Below are 19,880 nucleotides of genomic sequence, written 5' to 3' on the forward strand. Positions count from 1 at the left end.
AATATATCTTTGATATCATTGATTGTGTAGTACTGAAGTCTTTTGTGCATTCCTTATAATTAAACGCTAGAGATATATAATTAGATTAAAAGATGAATTTCAAATGCTAATTCTCTGCTTAATCAGATTGCCACTGCAGATTACATTTGTTACATAAATTCTTTGATGAATTTGCTATTAAAATACCTTCATAATTGATGGTGTAGGATGCCCTTTCATCCCTTGCCACTTGGATCCTCATTCTGAGCTGATCCCCTCCTACTTTACAGAAAGAAGGCAAATCATCAGAAGGTACCTTTGTCAACTCTCGGATAGGACAGCAATCATGTGAAGTCAATAAAACTCGTGACATAATGACCTGTTGCTTAGTTAATAAAGCTCATGGAAGCTTTAGCAATTGTCCAATTGTTTTAACATTGAAAAGCTAATTTTTTAAATTTTATTTCACTGGATTCCTGTCCTGAAGGTTAAGGAGTATTATATTATTTTCTAACTAATGTCTGTGTTGTCCTTGGTGGGCTGATGAGGCCAACGCACAGGCTCTGCTTGAATGCGGAGCATTTGCTCTGCACTTATCTACCATGTGCCAAACCTTGAGAGCCGTGCATTTTCCTCAAACTCAGATCTTCTGGCTCATTGTCAGTCAAGTCATGCCAGAGCTGCTAGCCAACAAAAGCATATAGGGAAAATAAATTTGTCATAGGAAAAGTACAGAAAAGTGATCACTTTCGGGCAGGACTACAGTAAGAACACTGTTAGGCTGCATTGCACTAATGTTAAAAACAAAATGCCTTGCCAAATATCTTAAAAAAAAATTTTGTTTTTGGTATGTGTCAATTAAAGTGCAAGTGTTTGGATACTTTGAGCATAGAATTAGACCCAAATTCAATTATCCACAGTAAACCATAGATATTGGCAAGAATTATTTATTCAGGAACGAAGATGGTTTTGTTTTAAACCCTTCCCCCACACGCAAGCCAATGTGCTTTCACTAGCCAGTGCCCAGGTGTGAGTAGTGGAGGGGTGGGGGAGGGGCGGGGGGGGATGGCTTGTATTTCAGTAACGCATAGCAGGTGTAACGGTGGTCTCAGAGAAACACCTCCTTTCTTTACACAGAATAACAGGTCATTTTATTGAGAAAAGAGCTGCGTTTTCTCCAGCACTTACACCTTCAAGCTTCAAATTCAGCCACATGGAGAGGATTTCCAGTGACTACAGAAGGGCTGCTCTAAACGCCTAGTGGCTGGGAATGGAGGTTTCTATCAGTGCTGTGTCTCTCCTCTAAGGGAAAGCACAGTAGTCAAAGTTTTGTTCCCTTCTTTTTGGCTCTGAAATACTTGGAAAAGCATTAACAAAGATAAAAAGAAGGTTTCCCTGGTGGCTCAGACAGTAAAGAATCTGCCTGCAATGCAGGAGACTAGGGTTTGACCCCTGGGTTGGGAAGATCCCCTGGAGAACAGAATGGCAACCCACTCCAGGATTCTTGCCTGGAGAATCCTATGGACAAAGGAGCCTGGCGGGCTAATGTCCATGGGGTTGCAACAACAGCACTTTTAAAATTATTTTCATTTTTGGCCACGCTGTGTGGCATGTGGGATCTTAGTTCCTTGACCAGGAATGAAACCCATGCCCCCTGCATTGGCAGTGTGGAGTCTTAACCACTGGATTGCCAGGAAAAGTACCCTGATTCTACGAGATTGTATCACCCAACACGTTGAATGGAATAGGAAGAGAAATCTGAGGGGCCCTTCACACGCCATATTTGCCACAAAATATGTTTTGTACATTGCTCTGACAGGAACTTGACATTTGGTGGGTTCATATATTGATGCTGTGAGGGCCTGGCACCAGAATTTTCTCAGTGGGCAAAGTAGGTGCTTGCTACCCAGTGAAAAGGGGAATAAACCACACATAAAATCTATACAGCCCTTTATTCCTTCCAGATTCCCCAAGTCACGTGTTCTTTGGTTCCATCTGCATCCTTTCTTTTCTTCAGCAAGGTGGCCGTCAGTGTCAATTTCCGCTAGATATTATCTGTATAAACATTTCAAATCTGCAAGATGGGTGATACACACTGTGTTTTGCCCTGACCCGCATGGCTCCTTAAGGAAGGCTGTGTTTATTACATATCATCTTCAGAAGATGAACATGATTTAGGGACTGCTGTTGTGCTTGTCCTGGGAGGTACGTGTTGGAATGAAAAAATCCCACACAAAGAGATTAGGCACAAGTTGAGCACTGAAGTTGCATGCTCTGTTTCCTGTCATTTTTTTCTTTTTAAGAAAATGTTCTGATTTTCCTCTTGCATCAACTCAAGATAGTCTTCTGAGCAACTTAACATTTTTCAGCTGCCTCCACCCTCTGTTTTTGGATTGGTTTTGTTTTTGAACTCTTGTGGCCACTTAGTTATTTACTAATGGTTGAAGAAGTGTCATAAAGCAGCAATGTTACTTGCTAGATATTCATAAATACTGACACACACACAAAATATATACACACATCCACTCATGTATAAATTGGTCTCTGAATGGATTCTAAGCTAGCAGGGAGAGAATATACAATTGATCTCATGGAGCTAAACTTGTTTGGATAATTTTTTCTTATAGCAAAAAGAACTTTAAAAAAAGATTCTGCAATAGATGAACCTTAAAAATTTTTTTTCTTAAAAGTATTTTGTGTCATACAGACATGCTCAACTATTTTAAAATTTTACTTAATCTGTTTCAACTTAGGCTTTTCAGAAACTTTAGGGCTCAACTTTTTCCTTAGTTTGTATGATGATTATCTACAGCTTAGAAGCAAGAATTCAGGCAACAATGGAGTCCCCGAAACAAACTTGGTTCTCTGAATTGTCATCACTGACTTTCTGAACTTGGTCTGAAATCAGGGATATAAAAATGTTAGTATTTAGGAAAAGTTAGGGGATCATATGGTTGTAATTTGAGCTATACATTAAATGCCATAGAATTTTATAGTTAAAAGAATTCTATGGTGAATATGTTTATATGTATGTGTGTGTGTGTGTGTGTATACATGAAAAAAGTGAAAAGTGAAAGTGTTAGTCACTCAGTCTGTCAGACTCTTTAAGACCCCCATGGACTGTAGCCTGCCAGGCTCCTCTGTCCATGAATTCTCCAGGCAAGAATACTGAAGTTGGTAGCCATTCCCTTCTCTAGGGGATCTTTCTGACCCAGGGATCAAACCCAAGTCACCTGCATTGCAGGCAGATTGTTTACCATCTGAGCCACCAGGGAAGCCTGGTGTAAAGAACTGTCTTGGAGTCTATTGGAGTCTATTTTGGATACAAATCCAGACCTTCGTCTTTCTGGCTGAGGTGATGCCCTTCTCTTTTGCAGATTCCCAGTTTCTTAAAAGTAGTTTGTGTCATACAGACATGCTCAACTATTTTAAAATTTTACTTAATCTGTTTCAACTTAGGCTTTTCAGAAACTTTAGGGCTCAACTTTTTCCTTAGTTCGTATGATGATTATCTACAGCTTAGAAGCAAGAATGCAGGCAATACTGGAGTCCCCCTAAACAAACTTGGTTCTCTGAATTGTCATCACTGACTTTCTGAACTTGGTAGTATTATCTATATCATGAGTTCCATTTTATTACTTACAATGCATACAATCCTCTAACATGACTTCTGAAATTTTACACTAAAGTTCCCTCAGTGGTACCTGACCATGAACTCTGAATTCATCTGTCCTGAGAAAGTCCAGCCCAAACTGGTCCAAATCATATTCAAATTTTCTTTGAATACTTTACCTCCAATATTAATGCAACATTTATACTATGATTCATAACAAGTCCTTGCTTACTTTAATGTAAAATGTTTAAAATGACTTCCCATTGTGTAAATTTGATGCATTAGGAAGAGGTGCCAGGTTCATTCCAGCATGCCCCGCATGGCTCTAAGACAGTAAAGAGGATTCACATTTTTATCCCTTCATTCATTGACATATTTAGCAAGTAGTTTCCTTTTTTTTTTTTCTTTTGAGTGCTTCCTCTGTGTTCAGCACTGTGCAAGGTACTGAAAGAAGAGAGATTCTTTCTTTAATGATTTAGTAATCCAGTGCTGGGGGAACGGGGGCATAAACATGAAAACAAATATAATAAAGTCTATCAAGGCTATGATTGAATTGTGTACAGTTTACACAGTTGGGAGTTTGGAGATGTTTCAATCTTGGAGTCCTTGGTGGTTCAGTAGGAGCGGAAAGGTGTAAGATGAGAGATAGGCAGAAGCTAGATTGTATTGGGCTTCATCTGGCATATTTCAGCACAGGGTTTGTCTCACAGATAGGAATCCCCAAAGAGTTTTAGGTGTGGGGCTGATGTGATCAGTTTCATAGCAAAGCGGGTAATGAATGGAAGAAAGCAAGACTTGAGGAGAGAAATGGTACAAAGAGTCTGGTACAAAGTGATGACAGCTTGAACTAAAGCCGTAAAATGGAGGATAAAGATATCAGACTTCCCTGGAGGTCCAGTGGCTAGGGCTCCGTGCTTCCACTACAGGGGCACTGGTTCGATCCCTGGTAGGGGAAGATCTCACGTGCCAGGTGGCAAAAATAAAAAGAGGAAGGGCCATATGTGGGGCATGTTACAGAGCTAGAATCGACAGAACTGGGTCATCAATGTGATGTGGGAGGTGAAGAGAGAAAATAAGAGTTTAGAATGATTCTGGGGTTTTGGGGGGGGTTGGCAAATAGTGCCTTAACTTAACATAAGAGGAAGATCATTTTTGTTTATCTGCTGGTCTATCCTGGTGTTTGCCTTTGCCAACACAAATGGTACACCTTGTTCCATCACAAGAGCCTGCACTGGGGCAGCAGGAAGTGTGGATTTTGAGACAAAGAATGGGCGTCTTCCTCAGTGACTGAAGTACCCGGTGATCTCTAAGTTCTGCTACCTCTGCTCTTGGCCAGCCTCCCATTGAGGCCCTCAGATGGATACTCTGCCCAAACATTTCCAATTCCAGCCTCTGCTAACCCAATGCCAAACTTTTTAAATTCAGTATCATGGCCATTTCCTTCCCTGTCTAGGCAAATAATTATCGTGAGGCCAAGCAATCTCTAAAGTGACAGCGACTAATGCCACTGCTAGGCTGTCTGGCCACACTCCTGTAAATGCAGCTGAGAAGGAAACTATGAACCAAACCAGGTTGCTTTTACTCATGGCTCAGCAGGAGAATTAGCTGCATGTTTGCATCTTCCTCGTATTCCCCGAGTCTTAGAGACCATATGGAACCCCCCAGTGAGCACCAAGTATTCAGTGGTCTTGATACTGACTAGGGTCCTTGGCCATCCCCAATCCATAGAAATTCACTAGAGGCCAGATGAATGATTCAAGCAAGGCTTTATTGGGGCCCCTGTGCCAGCTGCAGGAGAGAGTGAAAATAAGTAACGTGTTCCCTTGCTTGCTCTCCAGCAGGGTAGGGGCAGCGAGCTCATTCCTTATATGGGGTGAGGGTAGGCGTGTGACCAGAGGTTGGTCTGGAGAGGTGGCTTAGGTGGTTTGCCCACCTCTTTTGTGATGTTCAGTTCAGGGGGGCATGTGCAGTACCCTACTCTTGCTCCTAACACCCAGTTTTTTGCTCCTAGCTCTTCAGAAATGGCAGAAATGGTTTTTTATTTTATTTTTTGTCATTTTGTATCTTTTGGTACAGGACTGCCCCAGTGCATGCACACATTTATTTTTAGTCCCATATGGTTTCTTTGAATTTTGTATCTCAAGGAGAGGTGTGTCTAAGTGCAAGGTTTGCAGTACTGCAGCAAAGGGTCCCACCCAGGTCTCAGGCCTGTCTCAGTCTGTCAGAGATGAGGAACTCTGCATGAAAACACCCTCCAATCTGAAAGGCACTGCTAGCAAAGCTGCCCAATCTGGGCCCATGAGGGGGAAATTATTTTCCTGGTTAAGTGTCAGGTCAGTTTATTTCTCGCCCTCGGTTCTTGTCTCAGTGCAACAAAAATTTGGAACAACGGACTAAAAGGGTTTAAAACAGCAGACAAGTTACAGCTTAAGTAGACAAATTTTTTATTAAACAGACACTCCCAAGATACAGGAGCAGGCCAACCCGCAAGGAATCGTCATAACAATCCCTCTTGACTTCACCCTTTTCATACTTCCTGTCTCTTCCTTTTGGATGTGCCCTGGGTGGGCTTCTCGTTTTGGTGGCTTTTTCTTGTTGCAGAGCACAGGCTGTAGGTGCCTGGGCTCCATAGCTGTGGCTTGTGAGCTCTAGAGAGCAGGCTCAGTAGTTGTGGCACATGGGCTTAGTTGCTCCACGGCATTGAAGGATCTTCCTGAACCAGGGGTCAAACCCATGTCCCCTGCGGTGGCAGGTGGATTCTTATCCACTGTAGTACCAGAGAAGTCCCCCTACCTTGCGTCTTGTAGCTTCTGGAGATGGCTGGCTTTCCTTGGCACTCCTTGACTGTGGCCTCATCCCTTTAGTCTTTACCAGCAGGCAATGGCACCCCACTCCAGTACTCTTGCCTGGAAAATCCCATGGACAGAGGAGTCTGGTAGGCTGCAGTCCATGGGGTCGAGAAGAGTCAGACACGACTGAGCGACTTCACTTTCACTTTTCACTTTCATGCATTGGAGAAGGAAATGGCAACCCACTCCAGTATTCTTGCCTGGAGAATCCCAGGGATGGGGGAGTCTGTTGGGCTGCCATCCATGGGGTCGCACAGAGTCAGACATGACTGAAGCAACTTAGCAGCAGCCCCAGCAGCAGCAGCAGCATCTTCACATCACTATCTCCTCTATGCGTTTATGTCTTCTCCTCTTCTGTTTGTTACACATCCTACAAGGACACTTGTTATTGAATTTCGGGGCACCTTGGATCATCCAGAATGATCTCCTTGTCTCAAGATCCTAACCTAATTAGATCTTTAAAGACCCCCCCCCTTTTTTTTTTTTCAAATAAGATAACATGTACACTTCCACAGAGTAGGATGTGAAATTTCTTTTTAGGTGACTGTCATACAGCCGACTACAGAAGGGGTCAAGAATAGAGGTAGGAGGAAGAGTCCGAAAATAGGATACAAAGAGACTGGAGGAAGGAAGTGAAATAAGGATGTGTAGAAATTGGAGTGGGTGGTCAGAACCCAAAGAATTCTCACCTAGCAGCCTCAGATGTCTGAGGGTGAAGCAGCAGACAGGGTCATATGTTCAGAGGACCCGCAGTAGGGATAGGCCTGAAGATAGGAGAGAAGTGAAATATTCTAAAATGGCATGATGTGGGAGGAAACGTTGACAAAGAACAGATGAAGGACAAAGGGGCGGAAGAGGGTGAGAAGTGGGGGATGATACATTCGTGGATCTTACACTTGTAGACTTGACCATATCTTTATGCACATTTTGTTATATTTTTCATCAAGAGGGTGCAGTGAAACAAAACAATTAGAGCATCAAAAAAAGAAAAGCAGGGCTTTCTAGTAGCTCAGTGGTAAAGAATCCACCTGCCAATGCAGGAGACACGGGTTCGATCCCTGATGGGGGAAGATTCTATGTGCTGCAGAGCAACTAAGCCCATGTGCCACAACAACTGAGCCTGAGCTCTAGAGCTCACAAGTCACAACTACTGAGCCCCCGTGCCCTGGAGCCTGTGCTCCCCAAGAGAAGCAATGGCAACGAGAAGCCTGCGCACCACAACTAAAGGGTAACCCCGCTCTCCGCAATTAGAGGAAAATCCACACAGCAATGAAGACCCAGCACAGCCCCAAAATAAATACACAAATACAATTATTTTTTAAAAATTTATAAAGGAAAAGCAAAACAAATGCCCATGAAAATGAAGCAGCAGCCTGCTAACTTCATCTAGACCAGCCCAGCAAATCCACTGCTTTCTCACCGTGAAACCTAGGGCAACACCGGTGGCTAAGGCACAGCCAGGATTAATGTGGGAGAGAAGGGAATGAAAGCCTTCAGTCATTGGGAGCTCCATGGGGAGCAGGGCAAATTGAGCTGCATTTTCTTTGGCTTCTGATCTAAAGTTTCTCTAGAAAAGGCTTTTCGAGGAAATGAGAGAAATGCCAAGAAGGGGAGTGTGCTAACTGTGGGGTAGATAAGCCTCTGAACTGAACATACTGTACTTGTCCAAATGATCAAACCATAGGAACAAACTTCAGTCTGTAACTTTAGCCTTATTATCATTTTAAAAAATTAACAGGGGGCTATTTACTGGGCACCAGCCATGCGTTGGCCTCCATATTGCCCTGAGTCCCTATTTTGGTGGAAATAGTGCCAGCGTTTATATAAATGACTCCAAGCAAGTTCTGATCTTGAGTCTTCCCACAGTATACCATTAAACCCATGTCCAAATGTCTAGACTTTCATATGATCAGAAGAAAGGATCAGACATTTTTTCTGGCCTGTTTATAAGTCCATGACTTTAAATGGAATCTTGATACTTGGATTAATGGAACAGAGATTAGAAATGAACAAGAGTTTGTTGTCTGAGTCCATGATATTCATTTCTTGGTCCCTCAAGTTGAAAGCTGAAATGATGTGAATTTCAGTACATTGTAGTTGCTAGATTTCACATTCTGTGTTTGTGTCCTCTAGGCACTAGGAGCCTTATAGTAGTACTTCTCAAACTTTATTTTTTTTCATAATTTTAGTAATAGCTAATATTTATTGAACACTTACTCTGTGACAAGGTCTTTACTCTTGTCTTTATAGCAACTTAAGATGTAGACATTTTTACATTATCCTTATTCTTTTTAAATGGGCTTCCCCGGTAGCGCAGTATTCTTGGGCTTCTCTGGTGACTCAGAGGGTAAAGAATCCACCTGCAGTGTGGGAGACCTGGGTTCGATCCCTGGGTTGGGAAGATCCCCTGGAGTAGGGAACGGCTACCCACTCTAGTAGTCTTGCCTGGAGAATTCCATGGATGGAGGAGCCTGGCAAGCACACTGATGCTGGGAAAGATTGAAGGCAAGAGGAGAAGGGGACGACAGAGGGTGAGGAGGTTGGATGGCACCACTGACTCAATGGCCATGAGTCTAAGCAAGCTCTGGGAGATGGTGAAGGAGAGGGAAACCTGACGTGCTGCAGTCCATGGGGTCACAAAGAGTCGGACATGCCAGAGCGACTTTCACACACAAGTATTTAAGAACATTTTTGCCCTCTTTTTATTTTGGGCTGTGCTGGGTGTTAGTTGTGTGTGCAGGATCTTGGTTGCAGCGCACAGGCTTCTCTCGAACTATGGCATGAGGGCCCCAGGGCCTGGGTTCAGTAGTTGTAGCACAGACAGTTGCCCCTTGACAGCATGTGGGATTTTAGTTCCCCGAGCAGAAATCAAACCGGAACCCCCTGCAGTGGAAGGTGGGTTCTTAACCTCGGACCCACCAGAGAAGTCCCTATCATCCTTATTTTATTGGGACAGAAGGATTAAACAATATGCCCAAAGTTGCCATTTTTAAAGGTTGAAATCCATATTCAAACCTGGACAATCTGACTCTGGAGCTAAGCAACTGCCTCTTCATTGCTGTTACTTTGCCTGGTTTGTCTCCATAATGTCCAATTCCTGTCCCGCCACTCTACAGTGTTGCATTCTTATAGTCACAAATAATCATCTAATCATCAGTTCTCAGTGTCCCCTTCTTGACTTCTTTATAATTTTCAGTGCAGTCTGTCTTGAAGCATTCTCTTCCCTTGATATCTGTAAATATTCTTGTTTTTCTTCTGCCCTTTTCAACACCTCTATCTCCTTTTTGGACTGTCTTGCATTTTTCCCTCTAAGGGAGGGTTTGTCTCAAGCCTTCAAATCTGGGCCCCCATCTACATATAGTACTTTAATCTCCTTTAGGAATAAAAGATCCTTAAAGGAAATTCTCTCAACAAAACCCCTTTTACACTAGTAGAGCGACATACTGTAACTTCCACTCCAGGCCCAGCCCGGGGTTAGTGCTTCTCAAACTTTAATGTGCTTACGAATCTCCCGGGAATCTTGTTAGAATGTGGATTCTGTAGGGTTGGGGATGGGCCTGAGATTTTTGCATTTCAAACAGGCTCCCAGATGACTGATGCTACTGGTCCAAGGGATATATTTTGAGAAGCAAGATGTTAGACTATTTTTAAAAAATATTTATTTATTTACTTGGCTGTGCTTGGTCTTAGTTGTAGCACTCAGGGTCTTTGATCTTTGTTACAGTATGTGGGATCTTTAGTTGCAGCATGTGGGACCTAATTCCCTGACGAGGGATTGAACCCGGGCCCCCTGCATTGGGAGCACAGAGTCTTAACCACTGGACCACCAGGAAAGTCCCCAGACTATTTAAAAAACTTGTAGAATACTTGCACATTGATCCAAAAGTTTGTGGATTTGTAAATATAGGGTCCGAAAAAATCATGTATAATAATAAGCTGGAAATGTTTCCCTTATCTTTTGAGAAGATTCACAATTTTTTAGACTCTCAGTGTCTTCATATTGACCATAAATCCACTTGGTTTTTTCTATGGTGAGTACCTAGCAATTAAAAGGAGCCAAAGTATCTACTGTAAAGATAGTGAGAAATTTCTTAGTTTTGAGGTTGATGGGTTCCAAAAGTACATCCCCAAGAATGTATAGGACTTTTCTTTTTTCTTTTTCTTCTTAATATTAAACCTCATGAAGAAACTAGACAATCTCTTGAGAAGATAGAGCTTTTTGTTTTTATAATCAAGATTTCAGTTGTAGTGTTGGAGGCACTTTTACTAAGATTAATTAAGCTATTTGCAGAGTTAGCTATTGGAGAGGATTGTATTGGTTCCTTATTCAGCATCCATGTTCTTCCTTCTTTTCTATCAAAGTGCAATTTTGTGAAAGTATTACCCGGATACCATGGAGCTACATGTTTGGGGATAACTGATGCCTCCCCAGCTCCAACAGTGAGTCTAGTCCACTGAAGGGTAATCCCATTCCTTTGGCCAGTGGTGACTCAGAAATGAGATATAGAAGCTCCCAGGGGAGCCTCTTGGACACATTTTCTTACTCCTAGGAGAGATCCACAGGACAGAAAAGTCTGTCATCTGTAATTTGAGGACGCAAGCTCCGAAACTGCCAAAATCATCTTGCAACCAGCTTGAGAATAAAGCCAACAACAGTGGAGAGATGGAGTGAACTGATAATATCATTAGCCACTGACTTAACCAATCTCACAACCCTCCTGACTTCTGGGCCTTTTAATATGTGAACTAATTTCTATTCTGTAGTATTCTGCCTAGTCTGGTTTGAGAGCTCTGTCACTAATAATTGAAAACATCCTTCTTTTTTTTTTTATCTTCACACCAAATAAAGTTGAGAAGGACAAGGCCTGGGGAGCACACATCTCTACATAACTTGCTCTTTGAATCCTCAAGAGGATCACAGTGCAGCTCGAATACATAACAATCTTATTAAAGCTATAGAAACTCAGTTTGGTGACACTGAAATAACCAAGCACAGTGATTCTCATCTGCTTGATGAATAGATGAATTTCTTGAATGTTAACAAAGTTTTCCCCCAAAAGATATTATTTAAAAAATAAATTTTCACAGTACACTGATAAATCTGAGAACCAAGCAGCTTTTTAAAACATTGATTTATTTACTTTTATTTTCCATTTTACGTACTTTGTGTGGCTCCTGATGAGTGGCCCTAGATTATTCATGACTGCTTCTACTGTGCGGAGGTATATTTTAAGAAAAACAAGTCACCAGCCACTCTTTCTGCACTTTGAACACACACATCGCTAGAGTGGATACTGTTCAAATGTGAAAAATTAGACCTCACGTTGCAGTTCAGGCCGCTGCAATGCTTTGACACTGGCTTCTCCCAAAAGTAAATAGTCTGAGTTTGTTGATCATTTGTTGTTAAAACTCCATTTGTGAGTGTTGTGAAACATGAAATAATCTGTACATTTGCAGCACTGAGAATGATGCTGTGTGAAGCAAAGTGGCTGAAGAATGACTTCTTTATAATAGCATATGGCAAATCTCTCTAATGAGAGGCAGTTTACTGGACAGGCCTACACGTGGTCCTTGACAGCAGGTGTCTGGAGAAAATCCTGTGAACATTTTCAAGTATACTGTTACTGGCAATTGGCAAGAAAAGGGGGAAGAGCTGAATGTGGAGGATCGAACCAGAAAGGGGAAGAAAATGCAAAACGATAATGAAAGAGAGGGGAAAAAAAGAAAACCTAAACTCCCCAGCTCACCAGCTTGTTTCTGCATTAAGGAAGCGCATAAATAACTCCATTAGAGGGCACTAAACATGACATATTACCTCCATGGAAGAGAAAGGTCTTATTGTGCCCACACCACTAAGTTACCTAAGGCTCCTTTCTCAATAGAGAATGGATGCAAGTGACCAGCTCATGTCAGTGGGGAGTTTAATTAAACCACTCAACGCTGGTCTGCAGCAGCTGAGAATGAAATTTATTGGGGGAAAATATTCATTTGGACAAGTTTTACATGAGGGTTTTGCATCCCATGCTTAATGTCAAATGCAGGGCTGTCACTCATAATTGTGTTCTTGTGCGCTTGAACAAAGGCGCCTGGTCCAGGAGGTGAGTGGGGGCTGCCGTCAAAGCCACGTTGCACTTGCCAAGCCGGAACCCTGGCTGAGCGCTGCGTTTGCCGGGAGCCAGGGGTGCATTTTTTTTCATCCCACAAAGGTACTTTCTTCAGTGAAGCCATGGGCTCTCCCACAGGGGCATCTTTTACTAATTTGCCAGATGGGAATGAGGGACTTTTTTTTTTTTTTTTTAATGGTGCTTTTTCTAATTGGTCCACCTTGAGAAGACACCTTTCTTCCTTCTTTGGCACAAAGGCACATATAAACGAACAGCTGCCCTGTTCAAGAAAGCTGAGTCTGCCCCCCAGATTGGACCCTAGGAAAAGACTAACATAGAGGGCGATGGGCATGTGGCTGCTGATGTGTAGGTAGGTTACGTTTGTACTTTGAGAACTCTTATTTTGGAAGGGTGGCCATGGGCTTGCTCTGTGCATGCCCTTCCAGGAACTGGCCTAGTCTGCTGATGAAAGTTAATCAGTTGCAGGAAGAAGGAATAGGCTTAGGTCCCTGAAATGTGGACTCTATAATCTTACCTTTCCGTTGCCACTGAGTGTCCGCCTGGTCTGGTTGTCTTAGGAATGCAAAATGCGCAGAGTTGACGGGGAACAGTTTTTCTTTCATTCCATACAACATATTACACTTTATGGATGGCTAGAGAAGAAGAGAAAACAAAGCAATCAAGAGCAAAAGGAAGGACTTCCCTGGTAGCCCAGTGGCTGAGGTTCTGTCCTCCTGCTGCAGAGGGCCCATGTTCGATCTCTGGTTAGGGAACTAGATTGCATATGCCGCGACCAAGAGCTGGTGTAGCCAAATAAGTAAATACATAAGCATTCTTCTCCTTATCACAATGTTAGTGATGATTTTTTTTATAACTCTTTCATTAATTCTTTTGCTTTGAGAAAAGGCACAGTTCTCAAAAATTCTATTCTTTACCAATGTGGTCAATTTTATTATTTAATATTTCTCCAATTACTTAGTCTCCTTTCCTTATGAGAAGATTGTACATTTTTACCCTGCATTTCCCACTGGTTAAGAAGTATTCTTCCAGGCTTCCCTGGTGTCACAGTGGGTAAGAATCCGCCTGCCAATACAGGGGATACGGGCTCGACCCCTCCATCCCAGAAAATTCCACACATGGAGAAGCAACTAAGCCCCTGAGCCACAACTACTGAAATCCAAGAGCCAAGAGCCCATGCTCCACAATAAGAGAAGCCACGGCAATGAGAAGCTGGAGCCCCACAACAAAGAGTAGCCCCCAGTCTGCAGCTAGAGAAAGCCCACACAAAGCAACAAAGACCCCATGCAGCCAAAAAAATTAATTAATTAAAAAAAAGAGAAGTATTCTTCCTTGTCCCATTGGTATTGGGTTTGGCCATGTGGCTTACTTTGGCCAATCATATCTGAGCAGATGTGCTCAGATATAAATAGTTGGCATTTATATTTACAACTCAGTCTTACCTATGCCACCGATTTACTTCCCTTTGCCACTGAGGATGACATATCCTTTATAAGGGCTGCTTCCCTAGCCTGAATCTGAGAATGAGAAGTCCTGTGGAGCAGACGCGCAACCTACCTGCAGCCTACATGTAACACTAGTGCCCAAAAAAAGCCTTTATTTGATACATCACAGAGATTTGATGGATCATTTGTTATTATAGCAAAGCTGTCCTAACGAAAATCTTACAAGAAGTGGCATTGGCTTTTGGTCAGTATATGGCAAGAAAACTTTAATTAAAGATGGGGGAGAATGGCAATCTACTGGATTGGCCAAAATGTTCTTTTGGGCTTTTCTGTCACATCATATGGAAAAACCTGAACGAATTGATTGGCCTACCCAATATGATATGGAATGGTGATTATTTGGTGTATTGTCCATCCACGATCATTTGAAGACAGAAATACACTGAATGTACCCATGACTTTCGGTTAAGATGTTGTAAAACAGAATGTCCCTGAAGTGCCGTAATTACTATTAGATAGATTAGATTAGGCAAGTAACTGGAAAGTAGTGAACTCAGAAAAGAATTATGTAAGCTGGGATGAGAGGGAAAAGAGAATTTAGAAGTGTTGAGATTTGCAGGGTTGAAATATATAACCATTTCTTCCATCAACCAGTAAAAGATAAAATTTAGAAATGCTTTGCGGAGAAGGCAATGGCACCCCACTCCAGTACTCTTGCCTAGAAAATCCCATGGACAGAGGAGCCTGGTAGGCTGCAGTCCATGGGGTCGCTAAGAGTCGGACACGACTGAGCGACTTCACTTTCACTTTTCACTTTCATGCATTGGAGAAGGAAATGGCAACCCACTCCAGTGTTCTTGCCTGGAGAATCCTAGGGACGGGGGAGCCTGGTGGGCTGCCGTCTATGGGGTCGCACAGAGTCGGACACGACTGAAGTGACCTAGCAGCAGCAGCAGAAATGCTCTGAGTTCTGGGAGTAACAGCGGTCAATTACAACTTAATCTTGGTCAAAACTCCTGATGACCACATCCCTTGTTAAAATCTCTAAATATATTATGGCATCCCCTTCCTGCAAAGAAATTGTCTCAACTGGACAGAGTGGATCAGAGAAAAGAGAGAAGGGCAGGCCTATTTGATAAAAGACCAACAATCTTGAACTACCTATAAGGGAAGGCGCAGAGGACTGTCTTGAAAAAAAACCGTGGGTGTGGCACAGGGCTCTAACTGGAATCAAATAGGTATAAAGCCAAGAGTATTTTGTGTATGTGCGGTGTGAGGGGGTGGGGGGGAGAGAGAGATCAAGAGATCGTCAAAAGAGCTACCAGCTTGAATTAGAAGAAAAAAAGAAAAGACTGTTCAAAACATAAAAGCAAACCTTTGGGTCCTTGAATATCTACAGGCAGAAAGCAGGCTGAGAAGGATGCTGACAAAGACCCTCAGCAGCCCTCTTTTTGACTAGTTCCCCTTCCCACCTCCACTCTATCGAGAATTCCTCCCATTTCTGGGAGGAATCACCCTCAGTATCTGGGTCAAACAATCCCTCGTCTCCCACCCTTGATATCTGATCACCCTGGCTTGCCTTCAGCAAGAACCATGTTACCTTGTTTTCGCAAGTACCTCTCGCCTTGATGTCTTCCTCTTAGTAATTTTCCACCCACTGACCCCCTCATTCTGCTTATTGACCATAAATCCCTACTTGTGCTTGCTATCTGCAAACTGAGCCCAATTTCTCTCCCCTATTTCAGGAGTCTCGACATCAGGAGTCTCAGCAACAATCGAAGTGGTCCTGAATAAAGTCTTCTTCACCGTTTCAGCAAGTGTCCTTAGCAGTGCTCGGCCACAAAGGAGGGGATACTGTCCAGTGGCCTCTGCAGATGAGGTCAGGGAGGATAATAACAAAAGAAGGTCCTCTGGGAGGGCAGAGGCAAGAGCCATGGAGAGAATGACTTGTAGGAAGTAGAACTAGTGCTGGATCCAGGAGCACTTACTCTCCACTGAGGAGGAGGCCTTTGCAACATTTTGCCCCAGAGGTTAGCATTGTTATCGGTAAGTGACCAGTACGTATCTCCCTTTCTTTCTGAAGGGTGTTTCTTACTGTTATCATGTTTCTGAGATACTACTATGTCTTGTGTTTGTAACTTGTGGTTTAGTCCATGTCTCTGAACAGAGACTAGACCTACCCAGATATGGAATAGAGACAATTAGGAGAGCCTGGACTTTTGAGCGTGATTGGATGGAATTGCGCACATGTGCGGAGGATGAGCACAACTCTCCATGATCCAGAGGGTGGACTAAGGTAGCCTGTGCCATTGTCCCCCCTCTAATTACTCTCCCTTTTCCTTAAAGAAGATGATTCGTTCATCCTCACTCATTGCCATGTGATTTGCAGGAACCCTCCCCATCCTCCCTGCCACCATAGGAAGGGTGTACTTTGTGGAAAGAAGCAAAGACCACCCAAAGGAGAACAAACAGAGGCTATTTATTCAGAGGCTGTTACATAGCAAGGCAGTCAGCCTCCATCACTTGCCTTTGGCAGAGAGTCAAAGGCAGGCAAGGGAGCAGGAGAGCTATTTTACAGTGAAAGAAAAGGAAGGCTTCAGGTATACTGATTGAGGTTGTCGGCATGGAGACCCTGGAGGCAGGCTCGCTGGAAACGGGAATGTTGTGTGATTGGTTTGGGAGGATATTTGGCTTCTCTGGTCAATCCTGAGTTGGAAGCAGGGGCAAAAAAATCTGGCAGTCATTGACCAAGCGCTGACCATGTGGAGCTGACTGCTACAGATGTTGTGGTTTGGCTTCCTGGGCCAGTTGCTGCCGAGGTTGGAGGTCAGGGTTTTATTGCGTAGGTCTGGCCATTATCCACTTGTGTGTTCAGTCTCCACTTTATCTCATTGACATTGAGCTTAGCAACGGGAATTCTTCAGCCAATAGGATGTGAGTGGGCATCCTCTACGTCATGTTTGAGCAGAAGGCTTGAGAGCCCTTGTGTGTTTTATTCTGAACTTCTTTCCCTTCTGCTGTGAGGCTGGCATTTCTGATGTAAGGGGCTGCTTCTTTAATCTGGGTTCCCGAATGTGAAGACACGTGGAGCAGGGCCATTGCCTACCCTCTGCTAAAAACACAGCTGCGGTGGACCTGGAGTTCCCGAGAAATGTCAATGAAAAAATAAACCATTGTTTTGAAAGCTATTATCAATTGAGTTTCTTTCTTTCTTTTTTTTCGGTCGAGTTGCACGGCTTGTGGAGTCTTAGTTCCCCAACCAGGGATCGAACCCTGTGCCCCCTGCAGTGGAAGCACAGAGTCCTAACCACTGGACCACCAGGGAATTCCTGAGGTTCCTTGTTTAAGCAAAGAAGCTAACTAATGCAGTCATCCTAGATCAGAGAGACTCTGATGGTTCCAGAGCCTAAATAAAGAGTTAAAGGCATGTTTTTTTTGCATATTAAGAAACAGAATATCTGCACCAATGAATAATCATAATAAAGATATTGATAACAGCAGCTACCGTCTATGTAAAGTAAGCTTGTTTGAAGACACTCAGTCGTGTCTGACTCTGTGACCCTCTGTCCATGGAATTCTCCAGGCAAGGATACTGGAGTGGGTAGCCATTCCCTTCTCCAAAGGATCTTCCCGACCCAGGTCTCTTGCATTGCAGGAAGACTTTTTACCATCTGACCCACCAGGGAAGCCCACCATCTATACTTAGTCATTTAAAAATTTTTCATGTAGTTCATGAAAAAAAAGTCATTTACCAGAAATTCTCTTAAGAATCTGTCTTTCCAGAATAATACTCAAGTGCCTGGCAAGGTGAGACAGTGGGAGGATGTAGGTGGGACAGAACTCCTCTGAACAAGTAGAGGGGTGGTTTTTTAGGTTGTCGTTGAACCAGAGAAAAACGGAGACAAAGACAAGAGGGAGATAGGAGGTGGAACCGGTGAGGTGGGAAACCCTGGGGCTCAGGGTGCTCTATTAGCCCTTCCCTCTAAATCTCAAATACATTTGTGAAACTGATGCAATGTCTGGGTCAGAAAACTTGGTGAACCTGCAAGGGCCTGAGTCTTCCCTCCAGATTGATATGCTGAAGTTGCCTGATGGGTATAGAGATACCAAAGTAGAGATTACTATGGCCATGGGGCATTACAGGAAGTTATAGAAAGGGATTTTAATGGTCACAGGCTGAAGAGTTGGACCAAATTTAACTAAATTTCTTAAGTCTTAGAGGGCTGCTGTTGGTAGAGAAATGGTGTTAACCAAAGCCTACAAGTAAATACTATTCCCATTTCACCAATGAGGAAACTGAGACCCGTAACAGTGGCATAACTTGCCTTGAATCATGCAGTGAGAGATTTGAATAGATGGGATGAAAGTCTGATAGGAATTCTTTTAAGGCTGTGCTCTTTATTCTGTTATTCTGATTCCATGTGAAATGTAAATCTTGATGATACATTGGTAGCCTCTCAGGAAAATTTTAATAAAGGTAATTATTTAGGGTAATTTTTACTAAAAGTTTTCCTTTCTTAATGAAATTTTAGTATTGTGCCTACTTGGCTGTATTCAACACCCCTTTTAAAAACCACAAATTGTTCATGTCACTCCTGGCTTAAAACCCCGTGGAGGTGAAGGATCAAGTCCAAATCCCTTCGTGGGGCCCCCATGTCCAGGCTGACCTGGACTACCAGGCCCCCCGCTCAGCTCACACCACACTCTGCCTCTGTCTGAGTTCCAGCTGCAGTGGCTTCCTCAAAGGCACCACTGTACTCTTGCATTTACCCTTTTCCTAGAAGGTTCTTTTCACTAATCCCACACTCTTCTCAAAAAAGAAGGGAAAAAAAAGACTTTCATGGAACTAAACCCTACTCATCTTTCAGGTTTCAGTTTAAAATATTTCTCTTCAGTGTAACCTTTTCTAACTCCCTGTCCATTCCCTCCAGATTAGGTCATGTCCTTTTGTTAAGTATTCTTATAGCTCTTTGTGGTGGTGCTTTAGTCGCTAAGTTGTGCCCATTTTTTTTGCAACCCCATGGACTCTAGCCCGCCAGGCTCCTCTGTCCATGGAATTTTCCAGGCAAGAATACTGGAGTGGGTTGCCATTTCCTTCTCCTTTATAGCCCTTGCCCTTCTCCTTTATAAGTACTTACCTTTGGTTGTCACTATCAATATAAACCCCTATGATCATTAGCTTAATGAGAGGCAGTAGGGTTATCCTGTTTATAAGAGATGAGGCCACATCGCCTAGATTCAAGCCTCGGTTGTGGGACTTATTAGCAGGGAGGGCCTGGCCCTGCTGTGTAAGCTCTGTGTCTTCTTTTCCTCTTCTGAATAATGGACATGAGATAATAGTACCTACTTCTGGGAAATCACTGTTCCTCTCCCATCTCAAACAGATCACTTTTTAATCTGATTCTATTTATTTGTCTTAATTGAAGGATAATTGCTTTACAGAATTTTGTTGTTTTCTGCCAAATATCAGCTTGAGTCAGCCATAGGGATACAGATGTCCCCTCTCTCTTGAACCTCCCTCCCATGTCCCTCCCCATCTCACCCCTCTAGGTTGTTACAGACTCCCCATTTGAGTTCTCTGAGTCACACAGCAAATTTCCATTGGCTATCTATTTTACATATGGTAATGTAAGTTTCCATGTTATTCTCTCCATACATCTCACCCTCTCCTTCCTCTAGCAACCCCCACCCTGCCCACCCTGTATCTATAAGTCTGTTCTCTATGTCAAAATAGATCACTTTTGATGTGTGGGATTTTTCTCCCCATAACAGAACAACTCAGGGACTTCCCTGGTGTTGAGGGGCAAAGACTCCATGCTCCCAATGTGGGGGCCTGGGGATCAATCCCTGGTCAGGGAACTAGATCCCACAT

At 43.1% G+C, this 19,880-nt stretch overlaps 1 protein-coding gene across 4 annotated transcripts in view; it reads left to right on the forward strand.

Annotated features, from left to right (window-relative positions):
• The window catches only part of ANAPC10 (anaphase promoting complex subunit 10), a 168,641-nt gene extending 151,445 nt beyond the window's left edge, over window positions 1–17,196 (forward strand). For all 4 annotated transcript variants that reach the window (XR_015144168.1, XR_015144169.1, XR_015144165.1 and 1 more), the window contains one exon: window positions 15,754–17,196. The gene's annotated coding sequence lies outside the window, so the exon portion shown is untranslated. The remainder of the gene's footprint in view (window positions 1–15,753) is intronic.
• The last annotated feature ends 2,684 nt before the right edge of the window (window positions 17,197–19,880 follow it).

This window comes from Bos grunniens, chromosome 17 (genome assembly GCF_055505025.1).
Source record: "Bos grunniens cultivar Pamir isolate PY7600 chromosome 17, Bosgru_T2T1.0, whole genome shotgun sequence".
Classification (NCBI taxonomy): domain Eukaryota; kingdom Metazoa; phylum Chordata; class Mammalia; order Artiodactyla; family Bovidae; genus Bos; species Bos grunniens.